Source organism: Mytilus trossulus, chromosome 7, assembly GCF_036588685.1.
Source record: "Mytilus trossulus isolate FHL-02 chromosome 7, PNRI_Mtr1.1.1.hap1, whole genome shotgun sequence".
Lineage (NCBI taxonomy): Eukaryota > Metazoa > Mollusca > Bivalvia > Mytilida > Mytilidae > Mytilus > Mytilus trossulus.
This window is the reverse complement of record NC_086379.1, coordinates 83,752,726-83,758,823: the sequence shown is the minus strand read 5'-3', so window position 1 is coordinate 83,758,823 and position 6,098 is coordinate 83,752,726.

Genomic DNA, 6,098 nt, shown 5'->3' with positions numbered 1-6,098 from the left:
ATATTAGGTTTGAATGAGAGGAAATGTAGGCAAGTGTATAGATGTTTGTTGTTTGTTTGTATTGTGTTGTTGGATTACTGTCTAATTAATGTTCACATCACATATCCTTATATTCCTATATTTTGATTTTAATTTATATTAAGTTATGATATTTGGTTAGAACAGTGTAGTTTAAATGTGAGAGGAAATAAAGACCAGTGTTAAAATGCTCACTCATGGCGCTACAATGTTTGCTTTTTCTATTATATAACGAACTATTTGTTACTTATCTCCTTTTTTTATTCTGTTCAATTCATACCCAAGTATAACACAATTAAAGTAACAGTCCAAATTCAACGATGTTTAAGGGTATCATATCTAGTTGCACTATCATTTTAGTTTCTCTTAAAAATTAAATTTCCAGATTTTTACTTGCCCTTCAAAATTGAGAAGATATTACCTCTTGCAATTGTAGTAATATGTTTACACTATAAAGCAACTTCATGTAATATCTACATATATTAATGATAAAGAAAATAACTGTCAAATTTTGACATGAAAATTTGTGAACTATATGTAATTTTGAGTCTCTGTATAAAATATTTCCTGATTTGTTTTCTTTCCTTTCCATATATCTTTTGGTGATTAGTATTTATATTTCATCATCATGAATGTATTTTGTCACCTGCCTGCAATTATCACTTTTTTTTATTGTATTTGATTGGCAAACCCTAAATAACCCCCAGATTCTAATCATGTATTGTAATTGTCTTCATTTCTGATAGATGACATTCATTGTAGTTTTGTCTGTCAGATACAACAAGTTTTCGTATGAAGCTGGAGGCTGAATAAAATTAACATAACTGTAGTGAATAATAAAGATGAAAATAAATTTTGATATTGTATTGAAATTTTGTTCAAAAATTAAGAAAAATGTAGGGTATTTGCCATTTGAAATGAGTCCGAATATTGGATCCTGTGGAGTGCTAGAAAAATTTTGGGAGTTGTAGACATTGTCAACAGAAATATGGTATTGAAATTACCATACTTATTGTGTAACAGGTCCGCAATTTGTTTTTCTTCTTTCAAATCAAAGGTCCGTCAGGCATAGCTAGTAACCAAAACAAAGATTGATTGTAATAGTGGAAGGTCGTGGACCTCGCACTGCAGCTTATTTAAATCCCTCTTGGTATTGGGGAATGTGATTTATTAGCTTTATGAAGTGGCAGTTTATAGTGAAGGAGGAATACCCTTGTCCTGTTTTCTGAAAATCACACCCGACACATTTGATTCAAATGTATTTTTCTATCAGTAAATGGTAATTTGACCTTGACATTAAGCTCACCTGTTAAGGGGAAGTATGACAGAAGAAATACTAAAACAAAACGGTCTCTGTGTGAAAAGATATGACTGAATCAAGCTTCTTTCCTTTCTAAATTGTAAATTTCAAGAATGATTGTAACGACTTTATAAAGTGACTTTGAAAAGGAAAATTGGTATGACATTGTTACAACACTATAAATGACCTAAAAGTATAAATTGTTATGACATTATAAACAAGTTTCTCTAATTCTATGGAAATTTATTGCTTTCCGAACCCATTGTATAAAAAAAATTTAATCAACGTGTGGTTGCCGGTGATCTCAGAATATCATTGGATGATTTTAAGGGTCATGACCTTTTTAGCTAACTGGATGAATCAAAATATGCTAACAGGTGTTAATGAAATTGACAACTTCGTGCAATATGAAAGGCACTCGAGGGGGATTTTCGGTTAACAAAAAAAGAAAATGTATTTTTTAATCATTAGAGAAACAGATTATTACATAGTTACTCGTGAATTATCGGATTTATCCAATCTCGATAGTTAATTTCCAATCTCGAGGCGGCTCGGACTTTAAAATTGATAATTTAACTATCTCGATTGGATAAATCCGATAATCCACTGGTACCAATGTAAGAATCTATATGAAACTGTCAGCTACTGATGATACCCCCGATGCAACTGGATAACTTTAATAGTGTAAAATATAAAAGTGTTGGGTAAACAGGAAACTGCTGAGTGATGATAGCTGAAACAAAATTTCAGAAACCTTATGATGTGGTTCCTGAGAAAGATACAGCGAAATATATTCATGGGATGGATGAACAGACAGACTGACAGATAAAGGTAAAACAGTTTATCCCTACTTTTTTATAGCAGGGTATAATGACCTTGAAGTATGCATAGGTATGACATTATAAACGACCTTGAGGCATGCAATGGTGTCACATTACAGACTTTGAGGCATGAATACTGACATTATAAACTGACCTTCAAACATGTATGGTTATGACATCTAAATATTTTATCTTCTGGGTCCATAAGTGTAGCAAAATCACTCGGATAATTAATCAAAGTCCATAACCTGTAATGTCAGCAAAAAATAGCCGAGCAGAACAAATCTTAAACTTGATCTGTAACTCATCATGAGTAATTCAATTACCAAGACTCTTCCAAATATCTGAAAGAGTTTAGAAAAAAAGGTCTGTATAACTGTGATTTGTAACAATTTATCAAAGTCCTGAGCCTGTAATTTCGAACAAAACTTAAACTTGATCTGTAACTCATCATGGGTAACTAACACACCAATATCAGCCCAATATTTGAAGGCGTTTCGAAAAAAACTCTGTATAATGGTTTGTTGCCGAATGACGGAATGACAGACTTTCGGAATTACGGACAAGGGTCAAACTATATGGCACAGAAAACTTCGTTGCGGGGCCACAGAAATATAATTTTCCAATCGGCTTCAACAGAAACTGATCTGCCAGTATCATCACTGTAGCCACCTAGATAAGCACAACACTTTTTTTGTAAGTATACCACATCCCCTTTTTTCAAAATCATCAATCCTAAAAAAGCTTTGAAAAGATTTGTAGATTCAGAGAAGAAATAAAAACATATGAGCAATCAGAATCAAGAATTTTGTATGTTAAATATCTAAACTTGATATTTTCTATGTTTCCTGACTAGATCTGTTAAATCTGCCAAGTTGATATTTTCTATATTACCTGACTAGATCTGCTAAATCTGCCAAGTTGATGTTTTCTATGTTACCTGACTAGATCTGTTAAATCTGCTAAGTTGATATTTTATATGTTACCTGACTAGATCTGTTAAATCTGCTAAGTTGATATTTTCTATGTTACCTGACTAGATCTGTTAAATCTGCTAAGTTGATGTTTTATATGTTACCTGACTTGATTTGTTAAATCTGCCAAGTTGATATTTTATATGTAACCTGACTTGACCTGTTAAATCTGCTAAGTTGATATTTTATATGTTACCTGACTAGATCTGTTAAATCTGCTAAGTTGATATTTTCTATGTTACCTGACTAGATCTGTTAAATCTGCTAAGTTGATATTTTCTATGTTACCTGACTAGATCTGTTAAATCTGCCAAGTTGATATTTTATATGTTACCTTACTAGATCTGATAAATCTTCTAAGTTGATATTTTATATGTTACCTGACTAGATCTGTTAAATCTGCTAAGTTAATATTTTATATGTTACCTGACTAGATCTGTTAAATCTGCTAAGTTGATATTTTCTATGTTACCTGACTAGATCTGTTAAATCTGCTAAGTTGATGTTTTATATGTTACCTGACTTGATTTGTTAAATCTGCCAAGTTGATATTTTATATGTTACCTGACTTGACCTGTTAAATCTGCTAAGTTGATATTTTATATGTTACCTGACTAGATCTGTTAAATCTGCTAAGTTGATATTTTCTATGTTACCTGACTAGATCTGTTAAATCTGCTAAGTTGATATTTTCTATGTTACCTGACTAGATCTGTTAAATCTGCCAAGTTGATATTTTATATGTTACCTTACTAGATCTGATAAATCTTCTAAGTTGATATTTTATATGTTACCTGACTAGATCTGCTAAATCTGCCAAGTTGATATTTTCTATGTTACCTGACTAGATCTGTTAAATCTTCTAAGTTGATATTTTCTATGTTACCTGACTAGATCTGTTAAATCTGCCAAGTTGATATTTTCTATGTTACCTGACTAGATCTGCTAAATCTGCTAAGTTGATATTTTCTATATTACCTGACTAGATCTGTTAAATCTGCTAAGTTGATGTTTTCTATGTTACCTGACTAGATCTGTTAAATCTGCTAAGTTGATATTTTCTATGTTACCTGACTAGATCTGTTAAATCTGCCAAGTTGATATTTTCTATGTTACCTGACTAGATCTGCTAAATCTGCTAAGTTGATATTTTCTATATTACCTGACTAGATCTGTTAAATCTGCTAAGTTGATGTTTTCTATGTTACCTGACTAGATCTGTTAAATCTGCTAAGTTGATATTTTCTATGTTACCTGACTAGATCTGTTAAATCTGCTAAGTTGATGTTTTCTATGTTACCTGACTAGATCTGCTAAATCTGCCAAGTTGATATTTTCTATGTTACCTGACTAGATCTGTTAAATCTTCTAAGTTGATATTTTCTATGTTACCTGACTAGATCTGTTAAATCTGCCAAGTTGATATTTTCTATATTACCTGACTTGATCTGCTAAATCTGCTAAGTTGATGTTTTCTATGTTACCTGACTAGATCTGTTAAATCTGCTAAGTTGATGTTTTCTATGTTACCTGACTAGATCTGCTAAATCTGCCAAGTTGATATTTTCTATGTTACCTGACTAGATCTGTTAAATCTGCTAAGTTGATATTTTCTATGTTACCTGACTAGATCTGTTAAATCTGCTAAGTTGATGTTTTCTATGTTACCTGACTAGATCTGCTAAATCTGCTAAGTTGATATTTTCTATATTACCTGACTAGATCTGTTAAATCTGCCAAGTTGATATTTTCTATGTTACATGACTAGATCTGCTAAATCTGCTAAGTTGATGTTTTCTATGTTACCTGACTAGATCTGTTAAATCTGCCAAGTTGATATTTTCTATGTTACCTGACAAGATCTGTTAAATCTGCTAAGTTGATATTTTCTATGTTACCTGACTAGATCTGCTAAATCTGCCAAGTTGATATTTTCTATGTTACCTGACTAGATCTGTTAAATCTTCTAAGTTGATATTTTCTATGTTACCTGACTAGATCTGTTAAATCTGCCAAGTTGATATTTTCTATGTTACCTGACTAGATCTGCTAAATCTGCTAAGTTGATATTTTCTATATTACCTGACTAGATCTGTTAAATCTGCTAAGTTGATGTTTTCTATGTTACCTGACTAGATCTGTTAAATCTGCTAAGTTGATATTTTCTATGTTACCTGACTAGATCTGTTAAATCTGCCAAGTTGATATTTTCTATGTTACCTGACTAGATCTGCTAAATCTGCTAAGTTGATATTTTCTATATTACCTGACTAGATCTGTTAAATCTGCTAAGTTGATGTTTTCTATGTTACCTGACTAGATCTGTTAAATCTGCTAAGTTGATATTTTCTATGTTACCTGACTAGATCTGTTAAATCTGCTAAGTTGATGTTTTCTATGTTACCTGACTAGATCTGCTAAATCTGCCAAGTTGATATTTTCTATGTTACCTGACTAGATCTGTTAAATCTTCTAAGTTGATATTTTCTATGTTACCTGACTAGATCTGTTAAATCTGCCAAGTTGATATTTTCTATATTACCTGACTTGATCTGCTAAATCTGCCAAGTTGATGTTTTCTATGTTACCTGACTAGATCTGTTAAATCTGCTAAGTTGATGTTTTCTATGTTACCTGACTAGATCTGCTAAATCTGCCAAGTTGATATTTTCTATGTTACCTGACTAGATCTGTTAAATCTGCTAAGTTGATATTTTCTATGTTACCTGACAAGATCTGTTAAATCTGCTAAGTTCATATTTTCTATGTTACCTGACTAGATCTGTTAAATCTGCTAAGTTGATGTTTTCTATGTTACCTGACTAGATCTGCTAAATCTGCTAAGTTGATATTTTCTATATTACCTGACTAGATCTGTTAAATCTGCCAAGTTGATATTTTCTATGTTACATGACTAGATCTGCTAAATCTGCTTAGTTGATGTTTTCTATGTTACCTGACTAGATCTGTTAAATCTGCCAAGTT